Source organism: Chiloscyllium punctatum, chromosome 27, assembly GCF_047496795.1.
Source record: "Chiloscyllium punctatum isolate Juve2018m chromosome 27, sChiPun1.3, whole genome shotgun sequence".
NCBI lineage: Eukaryota > Metazoa > Chordata > Chondrichthyes > Orectolobiformes > Hemiscylliidae > Chiloscyllium > Chiloscyllium punctatum.
This window is the reverse complement of record NC_092765.1, coordinates 14,895,720-14,917,260: the sequence shown is the minus strand read 5'-3', so window position 1 is coordinate 14,917,260 and position 21,541 is coordinate 14,895,720. Positions and strand designations below refer to the sequence as shown.

General features: G+C 41.4%; 1 long non-coding RNA gene across 1 annotated transcript in view; it reads left to right on the top strand.

Annotated features, from left to right (window-relative positions):
* The window catches only part of LOC140453450 (uncharacterized), a 162,068-nt gene extending 141,714 nt beyond the window's left edge, over positions 1–20,354 (top strand). Inside the window, exon 3 of the long non-coding RNA XR_011952391.1 lies at positions 17,826–20,354. This is a non-coding gene — a long non-coding RNA (uncharacterized lncRNA). The remainder of the gene's footprint in view (positions 1–17,825) is intronic.
* Positions 20,355–21,541: the final 1,187 nt, after the last annotated feature.

Here is a 21,541-nt window from a genome sequence, read left to right as displayed (position 1 = left end):
AACAAGGACCTCCAGGACTGTTAGTGGCCATATTTGCACAAAATCGCTATTATAAAATGCCCTGTCAGTTCTTCATATGAGTGGAGGATTTTGCCAGGAAAAATACAGTTGCTGAGTGAAATACTTGACTTTGCACGTACTGATAGTCTTTAAATAACTTGCTTTTTATTTCTTCCAGACCTGCCTAATTCCTCTGCGCACCATTCTTTCTCTTTCATGTTGTTCAAAACCAGTCTGAATTACTCTTGGTTTGACTATATCAGCATGTGTGCAGATTTGAATCTGTAAATGTCTGGCTAGAATTGAAGAACTTGGCTGACTTTCAATTGGCATAAAAACTCACCTTATCCAATTACTGTCCAACAGGAAATTGATCTAAAAGAAATACTTTGGAGATATTATTGGCTCTTTACTCTTACAAAATAGCGCAGGTCGTTGAAAATTCTACCATAACATGAACAACTAGTCTTCTTGCTAGCCCATTGTAGACTTGCAGTAGCAGAAACCTGCCTTGCTGATGTATGGGGTCCATACCATCAGAATCGGCAGAGAGAAATGAGACAATGTAAAGCTCCGTTTTTCACTGAGGACAGAGAGGGTTAAAACATTCAAAAAGGACACATTCAAAAAGGATCTGTGTGGAAAAAACACCCAAGGCACAAGTCAGAAGAGTGTGACAACTAGCTTTCTGACATGTGGGTCATGCAATAATGCTCCAATCTGCAATAAATCTCTGGAAGTGCCCGATATATTACTGATCTCATTTTGTAGGCTGCCCAGTATGAAGAGCAGTGGGAGATGCCCAGTGAAGGATTCATTCATCCTTTACAAAACCAGGTCAAATCATTCCATTTTACTAGTTGAGAATAGATTTTATTGAAGTTATTTTTTTTTGGCAGAAAATCTACTTGTTAAACTCTGAGGCAGCTACATGTGACTGAAAGAATTGAATTTTTCATTAAGTTTTGAACCATCAATCAACTCTTCATTAGTATATTGTGGCTAAGTGCTAAATTCCTCTTCCACCTCATCAAAGTGGTCAACCAATGTTCATCTTAGATTTAGATACATTATCTGGGATGGAAAATTTGATTTCCACTGAGTTTGAATCAAAATTTGAACTGAAAGCTTGTTATTTACATTAACAAATGAATATTCAATCAAAATTTAGAGCACACAATTTCTTAATCAGTGCTTAAGTGTAGAACTATCAGAAAGAATTGTCTTTTGCTCTTGGTTCAGACAGACTGGTAATAAAACCAGATGCTGTACTCCTGTCTAAACCAGCACAGATCATACAGACATACTTGTTCTCTTGAGGTTAACTCCCACCCAGTCACTTGGCTGCCAATGAACGTATGTGCGTATCATTACCATAAGCTAATTTGTCATCCTGCTCACTAGGTTACCAGGGAATTAGATAGACGCACTGTTGTCATAAGTCTGCCTGCCACTTACTCTGCCCGTACAACAGGGATTGTGCAGCTTATCCAACTAATGTTTATGCCATACACTTGTAGTAATAGGAAGCAAGGCAGGCATTCATAACTTCACAATTGCCCAGGACAGTCAATGAAGTTGTCGTAAAATAAAATTTTAATCACTGTTACAATGTTGGAAGCAATGGGGATAGCCAATCTGCTCACTGCACGCTCTCAGGAACAGCAGTGATTTAAGTGATCAAATCAAAATTTTGGGTGTCATTTGAGGAATAATATTCACCAGGACAATGGGAGAACTCCCTGATCTTCTCACGCATTTTACACACCAGGCAAAACTTGGCATAATTAAGACAGGGGAATAAAAAAGGAGTTGAATGTGTGAGTCATGAAAGGGAATAAGGAGGAGGAGTTTAGGGAGCCAGTTCCCAAGTTTGGGACTGGGAATGGTGCGAATTGATGGTGGAATAGATGCAAAGAGGCGGAGATTGCACAGGGAAGGATCGCTATGGAAATCATAGGCACAAAGCAGGACACAAAGGTACAAGAGCACATTTATGGGATTGGTGGACATTTGAAAACTTCGGCAGGGGGGAATAAAAAGCAAACATATGTTGGCAAGGATTTGAGTGATGGGTATGTGCCTCAGAAGAAGGATGATGTTTGTTGATGGCAGAAAACAGTATGTAGTGCCTTCCATTTTGAGGAGGCTCTTGCTCAGCAGTTACTACATGGTTCAGATTGACCAGGAGACTCTCCCAGTCTAACTGCCTGCTATGTTGGAATGATTTACAGATTGGTAACCAACCGGTTGGGCCACTTTCTGATACACGTCTCACGGCTTTTCACTCCTCAGGTGGACCTTGTACCTATGCTTCTGTTCATTGCACCCCAAGACCTCCCTTGTCAAAGAGTCATAGAATCCCTACAGTGAGGAAAGACACCATTCAGCCCATCGAGTCTATACTGACCCTCTGAACAGTACCTCACCCAGACCCACCCCTAACCTACCCCTGTAACCCTGCAATTCCCATGGATAATCCACCTAGATTACACACCCCAGGAGACTATGGGGCAATTTAGCATGGCCAATCCACCCAACAGACACATCACTAGGCTATGGGACCGCCCAGCGCAAACCCACACAGACGTGGGGAGAACGAGCAAACTCCACACAGAGTGTCACCATGGCTGGAATCAAACCTAGGTCTTTGGTGCTGTGAGGCAGCAGTGCTAACCACTAACTACTTGTGCTAACTATTTGTGGAAGGAGTTGGGAGAGAAGCAAGCAATGTTGCTGCAAAGTAAGCAGTCTTGGTGCAATTCTGCAATGGAATTTGGGCCGTGCTGCTGCTCAGATCAGAAGATAGTTGCTTGAGGTTAGAGCACGCTAACTGAGCAATCAGTAAAGCAGATGAAGTCAAACAGAAGAGGGCCTGGTTCATGGCAGGGACCAAAGAAATAGCTTTGGGCATTTCGATGTTAGAATGGATGGAGCTGTGGCAATTCCCAGTTTGATGTCCGACGTTTCTGAAACTTCTGGGGAATGCTATCAACAAACATATGAAAGGCAAACCCATGCTGCTGAATAATATCACAGAGGAGGCAGAAGAGGGAAAGAGAGAGGTTGAAATCCATTGCGTAGACCAAAGTCGCTTTGAGTATACCCCACACTGAGGAGCAGGAGGAAAAGCCACTATAATGGGACAGGTCATTGATGCAAATTATATTAGTCTTTTCACTGAAAACTCCTCAACATATATTTGATAGTGTTATACTGGAAAGATGGAAAATCATTTAGGATGAGAATACACTGAGTCCTGGCCTTGTACCCAAGCTGGTAGTACACTATATAAACTCATACATATTCAGCTCATTGACATATGGGACTGAAGCTCCTGTTGTGCAGAGTTTCCATGATCAGAACCCTACAAAAGCTCTGATATAGGGTCTGTGACAGTGGCCTACAACACATGCTTCCAGAAGCATAAATAGAGCCTACTTAATCCCAAATTTATAAAATCCTTCAGGAAGGCAAGAACTTTCAAAAGTTGACTGGGGGCAGGCATAGGGACGGCTGGAAGATGGGAAGCTTCAAACATGACACAGCAAGAGTTCAGAAACAGTATTCAGAGGAACCTCGATTATCTGAACGACACATTTTGTTCGGACAATCGAATGTTTGGATAACCGAATGCTGGACAACACAGTTTAGCCAAGCATCGGGGCCTTGAGATCTTGTCTGGATAATTTGAAATTCGGATAATTGAATGCTGGATAATCGAGGTTCCTCTGTGTTCCTGTTAGGGTTTAAGGAAAGGCTGGTAGGTGTAGGGAAAGCTGGATGACTAGAGAAATTGAGGTTTTGGTTCAGGAAAAAGATGGAAGCATATGTCAAGTACAGAGCTGAAAATGTGTTGCTGGAAAAGCGCAGCAGGTCAGGCAGCATCCAAGGAGCAGGAGAATCGACGTTTCAGGCATGAGCCCTTCTTCAGGAAACCTTCTTCAGGAAATATGTCAAGTACAGACAGGATAGATCGAGTAAATCCTTAGAGGATATAAAGGCAGTGGCAGTATACTTGAGGGAAATCAGGAGGGCAAAGAGGGGACATGAGAGAGCTTTGGCAAATAGAGTTAAGGAGAATCCAAAGGGCTTTTACAAATATATCAAGGACAAAATGGTAACTAGGGATAGAATTGGGCCCCTCAAAGATCAGCAAGGCGGCCTTTGTGTGGAGCCGCAGGAGATGGGGTGATACTAAATGAGTATTTTGTATCAGTGTTTACTGCGGAGAAGGACATGGAAGATATAGAATGTGAGGAAGTAGATGGTGACTTCTTGAAAAATGTCCATATTACAGAGGAGGAAGTGCTGGATATCTTGAAATGCATAAAGGTGGATAAATCCCCAGGATCTGATCAGGTGTATCCTCGAACTCTGTGGGAAGCTAGAGAAGTGATTGCTGGGCCTCTGGCTGCGATATTTGTATCATCGATAGTCACAGGTGAGGTGCCGGAAGACTGGAGGTTGGCAAACATGGTGCCACTGTTTAAGAAGGGTGGTAAGGATAAGCCAGGGAACTATAGACTGGTGAGCCTGACCTCAGTGGTGGGCAAGTTGTTGCAGGGAATTCTGAGGGACAGGATTTACATGTATTGGGAAAGGCAAGGACTGATTAGGGTTAGTTAGCATGGCTTTGTGCATGGGAACTGATGGCTCACAAACTTGATTGAGATTTTGAAGAAATAATAAAGAGGATTGATGAGGACAAAGTGGTGGACGTGATCTATATGGACTTCAGTAAGGCGTTCGACAAGGCTCCTCATGGGAGATTGATCAGTAGGGCTAGATCTTATGGAATACAAGGAGAACTAGCCACTTGGATATAGAACTAGCACAAAGGTAGAAGACAGTGTGTGTGTTGGAGGGTTTCTTTCAAACTGGAGGCCTGTGATCAGTGGTGTGCCACAAGGATCGGTGCTGGGTCAACTGCTTTTCGTCATTTATAGAAATGATTTGGATGCTAGCATAAGAGGTATGATTAGTAAGTTTGCAGGTGACACCAAAATTGGAGATGTAGTGGAAAGCAAAGAAAGTTACCTCAGATTACAATGGAATCTTTATCAGATGGGCCAATGGGCTGATGAGTGGCAGATGGAGTTTAATTTAGATAAATGTGAGGTGCTGGACATTGGAAAGGTTAATCAAAGCAGGACTTACACACTTAATGGTAAGATATTGGGGAATGTTGCTGAACAAAAAGACCTTGGAGTGCAGGTTCATAGCGCCTTGAATGTGGAGTCACAGGTAGATAGGATAGTGAAGAAGGCGTTTTGTATGTTTTCCTTTATTGGTCAGAGTATTGAGTATAGGAGTTGGGAGGTCATGTTATGGCTGTACAGGACATTGGTTGGGCCACTTTTGAAACATGGCATGCTATTCTTGTCTCCTTCCTCGGAAACATGTTGTGAAACTTGAAAAGAGTTCAGAAACTATTTACAAGGATGTTGCCAGGTTTGGAGGATTTGAGCGATAGGGAGAGGCTGAATAGGCTGGGGTGTTTTCCCTGGAGCATCGGAGGCTAAGGGGTGACCTTATAGAGGTTTATAAAATCATGAGGGGCATGGATAGGATAAATAGACAAGGTCTTTTCCCTAGGGTGGGGGAGTCCAGAACTCGAGGGCATAGGTTTGGGTGAGAGGGGAAAGATATAAAAAGGACCTAAGGGGCAACTTTTTATTGCAGAGGGTGATGCACATATGGAATGAGCTGCCAGAGGAAGTGGTAGAGACTGGTACAATTATAGCATTTAAAAGGGATCTAGTTGGTACATGAATAGGAAATGTTTAGAGGGATAAGGACCAAGTGGTGGCAAATGGGACTCGATTTGGTTAGGATATCTGGTAGGCATGAACGAGTTGGATCGAAGGGACTGTTTCTGTGCTGTAAATCTCTATGACGCTATACTGACAAGTGGATATAGAGAAGTAATTTCTCCTTGTGTGAGAAACTAGGGCCAAAGGGCATAATCTCAGAGTAATGGATCACCCAATTAAGACAGAGAGCAGGAGAACTTTATTCTGTAGAGAATAGTGATTTTGTAGAATTGTCTTCGAGGCTGGGTCTTTAAATATATTCAAGGCTGAGACAGAGATTTTTTTTAATCTGTGAGGGAATCAGGGTTATGGGAATGAGACAGGAATATGAAGATGAGAATTATTAGATCAACCATGATCTCATTGAAAAGTAGAGCAGACTTGATGGGCTGAATGGCCTAGTTCTGCTCCTAAGTCTTACGTCTTATAGCATGCTCCTTAAAATGTGAGAGTAGTATTTAAGAACATAAAACATAGAACAATACAGTGCAGAACAGGCCCTTCGCCACACGATGTTGCGCTGACCTGTGAATTATTTTCAGCTTGCCCCCACCCTACACTATCCCATCACCATCCATGTGCTTATCCAAGGATTGTTTAAATCTCCCTAATGTGGCTGAGTTAACTACATTAGCAGGTAGGGCATTCCACACCCTTACCACTCTCTGCGTAAAGAACCTGCGTCTGACATCTGTCTTAAATCTATCACCCCTCAATTTGTAGTTATGCCCCCATGTACACGCTGACATCATCCTAGGAAAAAGACTTTCATTGTCTACTCTACCTAATCCTCTGATCATCTTGTACATCTCTATCAAATCCCCTCTTCGCCTTCTTCTTGCCAATGAGAACAGGTTCAAGTCTCTCAGCCTATCCTCGTAAGACCTTCCCTCCAGACCAGGCAACATCCTGGTAAATCTCCTCTGCACCTTTTCCGATGCTTCCATGTCCTTCCTGAAATATGGTGACCAGAACTGTACACAATATTCCAAGTGTGGCCGCACTAGCATTTTGTATAGTTGCAGCATGATATTGCGGCTCCGGTACTCAATCCCTCTATGAATGAAACCTAACACACCGTATACCTTCTTAACAGCACTATCCACCTGGTGGCAACTCTCAGGGATCTATGTACATGGACACCAAAACCCCTCTGCACATCCACACTACCAAGAATCTTTCCATTGACTGAGTACTCTGCCTGCCTGTTATTCTTTCCAAAGTGCATCACCTCACATTTAGCTGCATTGAACTCCATTTTCAAATTCAATTGCAGCAATCTTTCCATCCATGCACTTTGGCTGACATCTCCCTCCCCACCTTCTTAGTTAACACTGACACTCCTCTAAGTTCTTCTCTAACCAGCACCCTGCTCCATTTCCCCCTTCTATCTCACACCTACTGTGAGTGCTGCCACTATGCTCACAGTGTGATCATGGTCCCTCTTCATTTCCTGTCCACAATACAGCACCTTTTCGATGAATTGAATTGAATTGAACTGAATTAGCTTTATTGTCACATGAGTACAGTGAAAAGTTCATAAGTTGCCACTTAACTGTATCATCTTGGGTACAAACGTACCAAGCTACAGAATCTTGAGTACAAATTCTTAAGAAAAAATGTTCAGCATTACAGTCCTTCTGTGATAATGTAATAAAGAAAACAATGTCATTAAAAAATAGAGAATTTAAATCAATGTCCACTTCATCCATTTCATGGCTCTGGGCTTGAGGACCTGACTCACTGTTGGAATCCCGGACTGATGCTGAAGGAAACACAGCCTGGAGTCACGGATTGACTTGTGCCGACAAAAAACAGCCACCGGAGCCAGCATGAGGAATCCCAGCAATTTCTGCTGATCATCTTGGAATTTGTTGCAATGTAACTCTTGTTCTAATGTGCCAACATTTCAATCCAATAATAATATTGCCAAGAACGAAAGAAAAAGATTTACATAGGGGGACATAACAGACATAACTGAGCAAGCTTTCAAAAATAACTCCATCTTTTCCAATGTATAACATCTGGACATGAAGCAGTAGCCATGAGAATGCTGCAGTGAGGGAACTAGCATCACAGGAACAGATAATCTGGTTGTTATCATTGTGCTGTTTGTGTGATCTTGCAGTGCACAGATTGTGTGTCACAATTCCTACTTTGCAATAGCACTTTACACTTCAACAAAGGAGGGCTTGATCAGCCGTAAGTGATAATCAATTGTGATTGGGATACCCTGAGGTTAAGAAAGAAGTGCTTGAAAAAGAAATGCAAGCCCTTTCTGTTTGATTTCATTTTTATTCAGTGTTTTGAGCTGCTCTCATTTCCAGTCAATAATTTTCACAGTGCTTGGGAAACATCTTGGTAAATGACGGACACAATGTGGTGAGGATGGTGTTGGACTGAGGTGGACAAAATCAGAAGTTACATGACACCAGGTTATAGTCCAATAGGTTTATTTAAAATCACAAGCTTTTGGAGCACTGCTCCTTCATCAGGTGACAAGCCTGGACTCCAAATCTTTGCCACTTGATTTTACAGGGATCTTAAGTTGATTCAGATCTGACCGCCTTGGAAGATGCTGCAATGTAACTCTTGTTCTAATGTGGCAACTTTTCAATTCAATCGCAATATTGCCAAGAACGAAAGAAAAACATTTACATAGGGAGATGTTACACACTGAGCAAGCTTTCAAAATTACTCCAACTTTCCCAACATATAATATCCGGAGATTAATTCATGCAAACTTGTTGAGATTAATATTGCAGTTAGGAAAATCATTGATTATAGAATATTTCTTAAATTGCAGCAATCTTGCAGCAAGTTGAACAGATGATGGATTGTTAATGGCTGTTGTTTGAAATCTTGATGAGAGGCATCTTACGCCCAGCACCTGCACCATCAAAGAGAATGTGTTAGACATGCCCAAGGGAAAATGATAGCAAGGCATAAATCAACATTCAAAACAAGCAGGCATGTCTTTATGTGATTGTAAATTTCCATGGATTAAGTCAACTAATTGGGACATTTGGCGGAAATGAAATTATCCTATTTATCTACCAGTGCCTTATATAGAAAAGTCATCAGTTTGTGCAAAATTGGAATAGTGAACCTTACCTTGGAGGGGGGTGGGGTGGGGGGGGTGGGAATCTGCCACCTCATGTTGCATTTTATTTGCAGTTTTCTTAATATTACTTCTAAATTTAAAAACCAAATTTTGCCATGACTTTCAAGAATTGAGAAGTAGGGTGATCTCTGTTTGTACTTTGTCTAATGTCAAATAGTTAGTGTAAATCAAACACTTATGAAAAGGAGACACTTCTGGCCTCCTCTTGTCATCGAAGCTGATGAGTCGGAATTTGATCTTTAACTAAAAAGTTAGAAGTCACACAACACCAGGCTATAATCCAACAGGTTTATTTCAAAGTACAAGCTTTCGGAGTGCTGTTCTTTTGTCAGCTAGCTATCTGACAAAGGAGCAGTGCTCTGAAAGCTTGTACTTCGAAATAAACGTGTTGGACTGTAACCTGGCGTTGTGTGATTTTTAACTTTGTCCACTCCACTCCAACACCAGCTCCTCCACACCATTTATCTAAGAGGACACAGGCAGTAGATACAGAAGAACACCTCCAGCAGCAAGTTTCCTTCAGCAACACACCCACCCTGACTTGGAATATTGTTTTAGTGGTGCTGGAAGAGCACAGCAGTTCAGGCAGCATTCAACGAGCAGCGAAATCGACGTTTCGGGCAAAAGCCCTTCATCAGGAATAAAGGCAGTGAGCCTGAAGCATGGAGATTGTTGCTGTCCCTTCACTGTTGCAGGGTCAAAATCCTGGAACACCCTTCCCAACTGCATTTTGGTTGTGCCTTCAACGTATGCAGTTCAAGAGGACAGCTCACCTCCACCTTCTCAAGGGCAATTCGGAATGGACAATAAATGCTGATTTATCTAGTGAGGTTTAAATTCTGTGGTGAATAAAAAGAAGCGAAGACCAGGCCTGGGTTCCCAACCTTCCCCAGCACTTGATGGAAAATGCCTTGGTCACTCTAAAGAAAATCTCCTGAATGGGAGGGCAGGTTGTAAGAGATGGAGGTTCTGCCCACACACACTCCCCATCCCCAACCTCCCCGCAGACCCCATCTAAGACCTCACTTACCTTTCCTTTGTCTGTGATAGGATTAGGGTGTGGGACATGAGGTTGGCTGAAATATTAACTGTGCAAAAGTGGGTATTGCAGATGCTGGAGATTAGAGTCAAGATTAGAGCCGTGCTGGAAAAAGCACAGCAGGTCAGGCAGCATCCAAGGAGCAGGAAAATCTATGTTTCAGGCAAAAGCCCTTCATCAGGAATCATTCCTGATGAAGGGCTTTTGCCTGAAACGTCAATTTTCCTACTCCTTGGATACTGCCTGACCTGCTGTGCTTTTTCCAGCACCACTCTTTTCTTGACTAAATATTAACTGTGCCTTGTACAGGCCTGCTAAATGATTGATATTAGACCTAACCTGAGATCCAAGCTTAGATTGTGGCCAAAGGAACTATATAACATTTAGCAATGTTTTAGCTGTTGTATAACACGGCCTAAAGGACAATACCAACTACAGGAGTGGCCACTCAACACTCACATGTTGCTGGAACTGCTGGTCTTACATATTGTTGCACTGCCTGAAAAAGGTTATGTATTAATTAGCCTGGAACCGATTGTTATGTGTAGGTGTTCCAGGGATCAATATCATTGTTGCATGGGGGAGTCATGCACCATATAACAGGACAAGACCAAATATAGACAGCTCTGTAATAATCACAAAGATCGCTAAGCTTCCCAAGTCTAAATTGTGATTATTTTGAACATATGGGAACCAGAAGACACAATACCTGTCAATTCTTCATTCAAACTGACATTGTGCTGTGGGCAGCTCCTTAATAGGAGCTAGTTAATTATAGCGATCTCCCTAGGCTGTAGATTCACAGACAGGTTCTCTCTGGCATGGAAACAAATACACCAGGACTATGTTTTTTTGTGTGTAATTGTTTCAGCCAGTTGTATCTCATATGGGACCTGAGTTTGGATTATTTTGGAAAGGTTACTACGTTACACTTGCTGGTTACAGTCAGAGCTAGCTATTATATTCAAAGAAAATATCCATCCTAATGAATTTTCTTTGATGTTTCAATGCATATTACACAACTTAAAGAATGAAGCATGTAAAGAAACCATTGCAAGGGAACGGTTTTATTAATGGGAAATATATCCAAAAATTGTAACAATCCAACCTTAACAATTTACTCACAAGGTTCAAAATTTGTCAAACCAGATGATTATTTACTTGAAATAAATGGTTGTATCATGTCAAGCTTATGTTGTTAAACTTTATCATTAATGGTGCACATCATTGTGCCCTGAAAATCTATTGAAGAGACTCTTTTGACTTATCAAGCAAAAGGTAATGTGCTCATCTGTACAAAACAGATTCAAATGAAGTTATATAAAATCATTACAGCTAATTCCAAGCTTTCTCGTTTTGCAAAGCTACACAATTTTTTACCTTGTTATGATGTTCTGTTTTTCGGTATGAATTATTTGGTAAATAATTCTTACAAAGTAACTTAACCTGTACAATTTTTTCTGATGCATATTGCCTTCTACAATCTGAATGCAGGCTGTGATGAGAATGCACAGAATGAGGAAATATACTATAGCCTGGTTGTGAGGCCTGGGCTTATAGATTGAAAAATAGCACAGTAAAGGATTCAAGATTTTGTTCATAGGAAACCTGTACATGTCGAGATGCTGAAACAACACCCGATTTTAACAGGGATGTAACCTCATTAAATTTATTTTTATGGTTTAGTCAATAAACCATCTATAGAATAGCATCAAGGAATATTAACTTCCCTTCAAAACATTTTGCCTGATAAATTTAGGACTGGATTTCACACACTGTTGGGATCTGGTGTGGGCTCAGTTTCCTGGGATTTTGGGATTCCAAATACCTATGGGACATTTTGAAAGGTTTTAATATTCTGGTGTTTGGTTGTGGCTGGAATGAAGGAACAGGAACCACCTTCAGCACCAATTAACAGCTTATTAAACTCCTATAGGACCTTAAAAATTGAATGGTTTTCAGCGATGGGGTGCTCAAACTACATCGATCAAAGCTGGGACAACGTCCACATTTGGTCTGATATGTTCCAAGTAACATTTTTGCCATACAATTGACAAGCAATGACCATCTCCAAATACGGAGAACTTAACCATCTGCTTTTGATGGTGTTCCCATCATTGAATAATCTATTGACTAGAAAGTTCTTCTGTAGGTGAACCAGGGGTCACAGTCGAAGGATACAAGGCAAAACATTTAGGACTGAGATAAGGAAAAGTTTTTTCACCCAGAGAGTGGTATGTCTGTGGAATTTGTTACCACAGGACGCAGATGAGGCTAAAATGCTGTATGATTTCAAGAAGGATTTGGATATAGCACTTGGGACTAAAGAGATTAAAGGATATGGGGGAAAGCAGGAATAGGCTATTGAGTTGAATGATCAGCCAAGATCGTAATAGCCAAATTACCTCCTTTTCTATGTTTCCAGATTGCTGAGACCCAGGCAAGATTGGAGGCAGTGCCTCGGTACATGTGGCAATAAATTAAATTCAATTCAATTTGGCATCTCCAAATAGAGGCTGTTGTTCTTTCGGGAGTTTGGTTAAGTTGCACCATCCCCAGCCTCAGTCAGTATAAAAGACACTGAAATTAGATGCTGCACCAAATGAGAACCCAGACAAGGGGTGCCCTGAGAAGAATACACTGCAGATTGAAGCAAACACCTGATTGATTTAGTCTGACTTGGATCCATATCTAGACAGGGACATCCTGTAAGGGTAATGAGAGAATTTGCATTTTTTTTTGATTGTCCTCTGGAGCTGGATTCATTGCTGTGTTGTTGAGTTGATAAAGTTCTGTGGAAAAAAACACAGTAGGTCAGGCAGCATCCGAGGAGCGAGAGAGTCAATGTTTCAGGCAACACCCTTCTTTGATCGGAAACATTAGTGCTCTTGCTCCTTGGGTGCTGCCTGACCTGCTGTGCTTTTTCCAGCGCCATGCTTTATCAACTCGGACTCTCCAGCATCTGCAGTCCTCACTATTTCCTAGTTACTATTTTGTTGATAATGACAATGAAACCGCTGAGTACACACAATATATAAGCAAAATGCTCATGTTTCTTTCTCCAGCATTAATGCATGAATTGGACTGCTATATCCTTAACGTTTATCATAAACTAGATTCTATTAAAGCAATGAAGACTAAGAGAGATGACAGTTTGTACAGAATATCTCAATTGTGTTAAAACATTCTCATTTTGTGTTTTGATATAAAATTGATATACTTGCTCTCAAAAGGGTCAATAACATTCACCATTTTGATGTCTGTGAATTCCTGCTCTAAATACCCTCAGAGAACACCATTCATCCAGAATCTCAATATTCTTTAGATTGGTTGGTAATGTTTGTAGAACCATGGAATAGGTGTCATTCAGCCCATCAGTGTTGGTGCTAGCTGAAAAATAAATATGAGCTGCCCATTTGAATCCCAGCTTCCAGTACCTGATAGAGAGCCTTGCAGGTTGTGTAGTTCAGGTGCAGAAAAGGGTTCTTATAAACAAGTGGAGGATTTCTGAATCTTCTATTAAACTGGACAGAGAGTTCCAGACACTTGTCTCACTCTGGTTTTTTTTCATTCATAGAATGAAGGTGTCTCTGGCTAGGCCAGCGTTTACTACCCGAGCGCGGTTAAGGGCCAACCACATTGCTGTGGGTCTGGAGTCACAGGGAGACCATACAAAGATGCTACATTCGTTCCTCTTAAGGACATTTTAGGACAGTCAACAATGGATTCATACACCATCTGCCATGGCAGAATTCGAACCAAGGTCCCCAGGACATTACCAGGGTCTCTGGATTAATAGTCTAGTGATATTATTGCCTCCCCATTTGGATTCAGTGTTCCTCATTTCCCCAGCCCTTCTAAACAATCATCTTAAATTTGTGCCTCTTGGAACTTGGCCTCTCTGCTTGGGGAAACAGTTTCCCCTGTCCAATTAGTCCCTCGTTATTTTGTCCACTTCAGTGAAGTCACCTTCAGTCTCATCTATACCATGGAAAACAACCTGAGCCTGTCTAATACTTCTTCACATCTGCAATGGTCAAACCCTGGCAAAATTCTTGTAAATCTCCTCTGTATTCTTTCCTGTGCAATTATGGCCTTCCTATAATATGGTGGCCAGAATTGTACAGAATATTTTAGCTGTGGCATAACCAACATTCTATCCAGTTCTAACATTCCATCTCTCCTTTTGTATTCTGTGCCTAGTCCATTCTATATGCTTTCATTACTCCCTTACCGACCTGTTCTGACACTTTCAATGACCTGTGGAGACGTACCCAAGGTCTCTCACTTCCTCTGTCCCTCTCAATATCTTCCCGTTTATTGTGAATTCCCTTTCTTGGTTTGCCCTCCCGATTACTTCACATTTCTCTGAATTGATTCTTTTTGCCACTTCTCCACCCCCCCTCGACCAAACCATTTGTATCGTTCTGGAGGTTATAGCCATCTTAATGATGAGTTATCACAGTGAATACACTTAGTAAGGTGCTTAAACCTGAGAAAAACAGTGAGTCCGTCAGATGGTACCTTTCAGATGTGAGTGAGACACTAAATGCAATAAAGTAAAATTGGAATATTTTTATTATTAAATCAAAAGAGTAGGATAGAGAATTATGGGAAGATTGTGAAAGCAGAGTTTGGGATTGACAGCTGGAGCAAACAATGAGCAAGGCTGGTCAGAACCAGAGCACCAGACTCACTTAAAAACCATTGAAATGGAAAAAGGATATGTTTGGTACCGTAGAACAATGAGATTAAATAGTTAATTATTTACATGACATGATCCTATGACAAAGTCAGTGTAGAAAGTAGAAGTCCTCTCTGCTTTTCCGAAAGTCAACCAAAGGGGGAAATGATGGCCTAATGATATTAATGCTGGACTATTAGTCTGGAAATAGGACCTGGGTTCCAATCCCCAAAGGCAGACAGTGGAATTTTAATTCAATAATAAAAAATATGTAATTAAGAATCTACTGATGGCCGTGAAACCATTGTTGATTGTCGGAAAAACCCATTTGGGTTTTAAGTCTGGAATGTTGAGCTGATTTCGGTGACCATGACAATTATCATCAATTGTCCTGAAGTCTCACCTGGTTTCACTAATGTCCTTCACAGAGGAAAATCTGCCATCCTTACCTGAACTGGCCTACATGTGACTCCAGACCCACAGCAATGTAGCTGACTCTGCCCTCTGAAACAGCCTAGCAAGCCACCTAGCTCAAGGTCAACTCGGAACGGGCAAGAAAATCTGGCCAGCCAGCGACGCCATGCAAATGTTTATAGTGAGAGATTTATGTCAGCTATGTTGATGCTCAGTGCCAAATACCGCAATTGAAAGCTAAGAAATGGCCAGCATAACAACATCCAATGCATAATGTAAGAACCCAGTGTCTGTGTAAATGCAAATAAGGTGCAGGATAGTAAGTATTCTCCAATTTGTTGTAAGTCTAAATATCATGCCAATTTAAAAATTCAAAAAAGAAATTCACAAAATGTTCTCTCCACTCTTAAATCACCACACCTGATATAAGAACATAAAAAGATAGCAGCAGGAGAAGAGTGTATAGCCCCTTGAGTCTGCTTTGCCATTCAATATTTTGCCATTTTGGGCAGCACGGTGGCACAGTGGTTAGCACTGCTGCCTCACAGTACCAGAGATCTGGGTTCAATTCCCGACTCAGGCAACTGACTGTGTGGAGTTTGCACATTCTCCCTGTGTCTGCGTGGGTTTCCTTCAGGTGCTCTGGTTTCCTCCCACAGTCCAAAGATGTGCAGGTTAGGTGAATTGGCCATGCTAAATTGCCCGTAGTGTTAGGTAAGGGGTAAATGTACGGGAATGGGTGGGTTACGCTTCGGCGGGTCGGTGTGGACTTGTTGGGCCGAAGGGCCTGTTTCCACACTGTAAGTAATCTAATCTAATATGCTCTTTTGCCTCAACTCCACTTTCCTGTCCTTTTCTATATTCTTAATTCCATCAGAGATCAAAAACTGTATTCATCCCAGCTGAGACATTACTCAAGACCAAAGCAGCTATAACTGTCCAGGGTAAAGAATTCCAAAGATTGAAGACATTCTTCCTCATCTCAATCCTATATGATTATCCTGAGGTGGTCCCTCCATGTCCTCGATGCTGCAGGCAGGGGGAATATCCTCTCAGTTTCTTACCTGATAAGACTCTAAGAATCTTGCATATTTCAATGAGGTCAACTCTTAGTCTTCTAAACTCCAGAGAGTATTGGGCCAGTTTACTACCAGTCTGTCTTCTGAATGCAACCCACGCATCCCAGAAACCAATCCAGTGAATCTTCATTTTACAGCCTCCTGCCTTATATATTGAGACCAAAGCTAACATAATGTGTTGAAAGCAAAAAATGCTGGAGATCACAGCGGGTCAGGCAGCATCCATGGAGAGAGAGCAAGCTAATGTTTCAAGTCTAGATGACTCTTCATCAGAGAATGCTGTCTCTTCACAGGTGCAGCCTGATCTGCTGCGATTTCCAGCATTTTTTGTTTTCAGTACAGATTCCAGCATCTGCAGTAGTTTGCTACGAGTATAATGCGATATTAGAGATATTTTTCAAGTTAGGGGAAACAAGTTAGGGAATCAGAAGAGGATTTCAACAATTAACATTAGTGATAATTTGAAATGCATGCAAGCTTCAAAAAGTTTAAAGCACTTCAGCATATAGATTATCACGAGCTCTCTCCAAAAGTGCAGGTGAATAAAAGACTATTAGCATTTCCTGTGATGTACATGCAAATAAGAAGTCTAAACTTAAATTAACATTCTGATAACAAACAAAAAAAGTCCACAATGGGAAATTCCTCGGGTCATAGACAAATACTAGACAAGAAGCTGTGCTAAGTCCCTCTCCTAATTATCTTTTCAAGAAGCTCTCATACCCAAAGGCTAAGGATCCCTTATGTTATTTCATTAACACACACAGTACTTAAGGACTAGATATAATGTGTAACTCTCCAGAGAGTTTCACACTCCAAAGGTAATTAGGATTGAAACGACAACATACTGCATAGCTTTTCCTGAGCATTAAAAAAATATAATGGTACAGCCAATTCGTTTAAAGTGCATCCCGCTAGCTCAAAACAGTATTCATTTAACAAGAATATAACTTAATGAGGAACCTGACTTAAATCTAAGATTAAAGCTCCCACCAGGTACACATTTTATAATGGTATTTAATTCCCGCATTATTATATTTTATTGGACACATTTAATAATGAATCATTATTTCAGCATTACTTGGGTTCTTTGGAGAAGTAATTTTCAGACTGAACGAGTTTGTTTTGAAGTCCTCAAGGTACAAAGAAAAAACAATATTTCACTAGGATTCTGGAAAAAAAATAAATGGACTTTATTTTCTGATACTTTGAAAACCTGTGGCAAAGATGAAACTGTGCATTGGGGCAGAATTTGTAAATGAAATGTGTGTGGAGCAGCTTCAATTCAATAGATTTTAATAAAATGAATGAGCACCATTCGCGATTTAACACGGTGAATAAAGCTCACCTCTACTTTATACCTATCATGAGACATTGTTCATGAGGTGATTGATCTTGTAGTAAAATTTGAAATGCTACTAATGATTTTGCTGTAACCTTTTGTGTGGTACATTGCAAATGTTTTCAAAGCACATGAATAATTCTGAAACAGAGCCCTCCTTCAGAATAGATTGGATGGATGGCTGGTGATTATATACCTAATTATATATCCATATCAAAACACCTATTATATGGGCATGAATTAGGAGTATGTTCAATTGTTCATATATTTTATGTCATTAATTTTGCAAGTGTGCCTTCACACAAACATTTCGTTCTCCTTTTGCAGAAGCTGGTGGAACGATTCTGAGGTTGATCGTGTGCCATTATGAACAGTTCTTCTGTGGGCAGCAGGTCCTGGCTTAAGAACTGGACAAAGCTGATCTAGACATGGGTGCACCATTGGACCTCAAGACAACTTAGGTCACTGGTTAGGCACTACAAACCTACGCTAATAAGATGTAACAAAATCTAAAACCTGATTGATTGCTTTCAGGTACAAAATTCAGCAGCTCAGAAAGAGATCATTCAGCCCACACTGCCTGCTCTGGTTCTTTGAGAATTCTCTCTATCTTGTTTCCAGAGCCCTGCGATGTTTTTCCCTTCATGAAACTCCCTTTTTGAAAATTATTATTGAATCTGCCTCACCTCCATTTCACACATTGTTGGAAGAATTCACTGTGTAAAAGCAAAGTCACCTCATGTCACTCCTCATTCCTTGGACAACTACCTTAAGTAGTTAAAAAGAACAGGAAACTGGGTGACATTGACAGCAACTTCACAGATTGAGTTCAATATTCATGTTATCATTGATACCACGAGGTTGTTTCTCACCACTTAGCATTGAAATCACCAAATTCAATTTTGATCAAGTGAGCTGGAAGCATAATCAACAGGCATCTGTTCGTATCAGTATGAAAAGTTTTTCAATTTCATAATTAATTTGCATGTTTAAATAAAGTATAATATTTCATATGTCAGTGAAAGGCTACACAAACTCATGACAATTTAATGTTACTGTTTCACCTTTATAAATTGTTAATTAATGAATCCAGCCACTAGGCTTGTCTCTGTTGTTATCTTACAACTTGTACCTTACCTGTTCATTTTGGCTCAATAGTTGCATCCTTGCCTCTGTTTTAGAATGATAAGGATTTAAGGCCGACTTTATACTCTAGGCTGACACTTCAGTGCAATGTTGAGACAACACTGCACATTTGAAAGAGCCAGATTTTCGATAGGACACTAAACCAAGAATATATTTTGCTTCCCAGGTGGTCTTGAAACATTCTGCAATATGAAAATTCTTCCCCATGGAAGCCTCACCAATCTTAACACCTCAACCGAAATTATTAAACATGTTGTGAGACCTTGTTGTGTACAAATTATTTTTGTGTTGTAGCCACAACAATAGTGGCTACACTTTCAAATACCTTATGGCAGAGGTCACAAAACACAATCCATAAGCTCTTACTTACCTCCATGCCCTGCATATTCTAGAGCCTCTCCAATACCATTTACACACTCTCCCCTTCAAATTACATCATTTTCTCCCTTCCAGCACTGTCCCAGGGCAGAAATCACCCTCTTGCCCAGTTTTCTGTTTTTTGCTGCCCTGTTGCTGTTCACTTCCTATCTTTACAATTGACCCATTTCACGTTGCTACCCTGTCTCTACTTCGATATCTGTCAGCTGATATTTTAATATTTCCGAGTGCCACTCTTCCTAATGTTTCCTGCCTCCCTGTTTCCCAGCTGTTTGTCTCTTCCATTTCCTGCACTAGACATAAAATTAGAAAATTCTTACACACTTGTGTCCCTTCTAAAAGCATACATCCCCAGTAATGAAAAGCCAAGGCACAAATAAATATACAGACTGACAAATGGAGCCTAGAGACAGATAGCTCAGGGAGACAAGGGCAGAGATTCATCGAAACATCAGGTCAAAAACAGCTCACTACAAAATACAGGAAGAATGGATAGAGAAAGAGAGATATAATTGAAAGAGACAGATCAATTCTAAAAAAGGGACTTCAATCACAGACAGAGGCACGCATCTGATAGACTAAATGGAAACACAGATACACACATTGATAAGGGAGCCACAGTGGCAACATATACATTCCGAGCCAGTTCATATCTGAATACCGTAAGCTGTCGGACATTTGCTTATCTTTGTAATTTTATTTCAGCATTTTCACAGACTTCTTGCACATGCCTCATCTCTTCATCATTTTCCCATTAATCCTATATCATTTGCTGCTTTAACATTATGCCCAAAACATCCCACTGACACCTGTCACATAGCTTCTAGCTTCCGGTACAGTCCTCCCAATCTTGGCCTCCAGTGAAGATGGCAGCCATTGTTATACCTTCAGTCCATTCAATCTGTTGTTTCTTCACTGGCATTCCTACCCAGTAACCCGAGGCAAAATACAGTGGATCCCGGAAATCTGAAGTGTAAACAAAGAATGCTGGTCTAGCAGCATCTGTGGAGAGAGAGAAGCAAAGTTTCAAATCCAACATGACTATTCTTCAGAATCTTCGAAAACCTCTTTTGAAGAACAGTCACACTGGACTTGAAACATTGACTGTACTGCACTTTCAGTTTCTATCCCTACTAGAGAGCCCCTGCAAAGTGCAGCTTGACGTGGTCCTGCTACGCAGAGACATTAGGGAATGCTATGGGAATTAGTATTGCCACATGAAGTGAAGTGGCATATTTGAGTTGCTATAACAAATCTACTTTTAGTTTTGAACTTTGGGTGGAATTTGATTGGGGTCCGAGTGATGTAGTCGATAGCAAGAAGTGGGACAGAACCAGGTGACGTGTGCAGCAAGGCCCATCTCAATCTTGGAAGATGTTGATAGATGTGAAGCTGGAAGAACACAACAGGTCAGACAGCATCTGAGGACTGATGAAGGGTTTCGGGTTGGAACATTGACTTTCCTGCCCCTCAGAAGTTGCCTGACCTGCTGTGCTCTTCCAGCTTCACATCTATCGACTCTGACTTCCAGCATCTGCAGTCCTTACTGTCTCTGAGTCAATGGTGGGAGAAAATAGCTCCACCTATTCACAAGTGGCATGAGCAGATTCTCAATCTGCAACAGCAAGATGCCAATGACCACCCATTATTGCCTGTAAAAAACCTGTTAATAGTCTGACTCACCTGATTATTATTCAGCCTCCCAGTTTCAATTCACAAAACAAGCTCAGGATTGGGAAAACTCAACAAGGAAACCAGGCACAGGTAGTTGGTGAATTCAGCTCACCGTACAATCTGAATAGCCTCCATGTTGGAAACCAGTCACCAGCATCTCAGGGCACTTTCCATAGGGGCTGGCCACATGCACTCCGTGTCCATGAAGACTGGCATCCTACCTGTGCCACTCTCTAACAGTCCTCACGAAACATCCCTGGTACACTTACAGGACGCTTCAATGCCATATTTCAGGCTGTACCGGTAACTCTCATTGTAACATTGCAGTAAGGACACTGTCCACTCAGGGACACACACTGAGCTCATGGACTGCACCATACTGCATCTCTGAGCTCTATGCTCACTGTCAAAGCACACACACTTTGAACCTACCTGGATGCTCACCACACCACTGCATTGCCTTCCCTTTTTGCAGAAGGAAGATAGCCTTTGCTCAGGTGTTCCTGGCACAGTAAGTCAATGGCAGTCTCCAATCTCAGTCCAGGCCCAGGTCATGCAGGCTAGAGTCAGGATCCTCTCCTTACAAGGGTTGAGGAGCCAAATAACAGGCAGCACTCCACCTATCTTGACTTTTCCTGCCCTCCTAAGGTCTGTTTTCCTCTCTGAATGAGGGAGGAGCAGGTTTTACAGGAGGTGAAATTGGGCACTGATGCTATTTCTGTTGCAGCAAGTAGGGAGGTGTGGGTGATTAGGTGGCACTGAGGGCAAGCAGAGTTAATGAGGTCAGGGGGTGTGGTGGGTAACAGTGATGATGGTAAAGCCTTGGTGGGAGGTGGGTCCAGGAG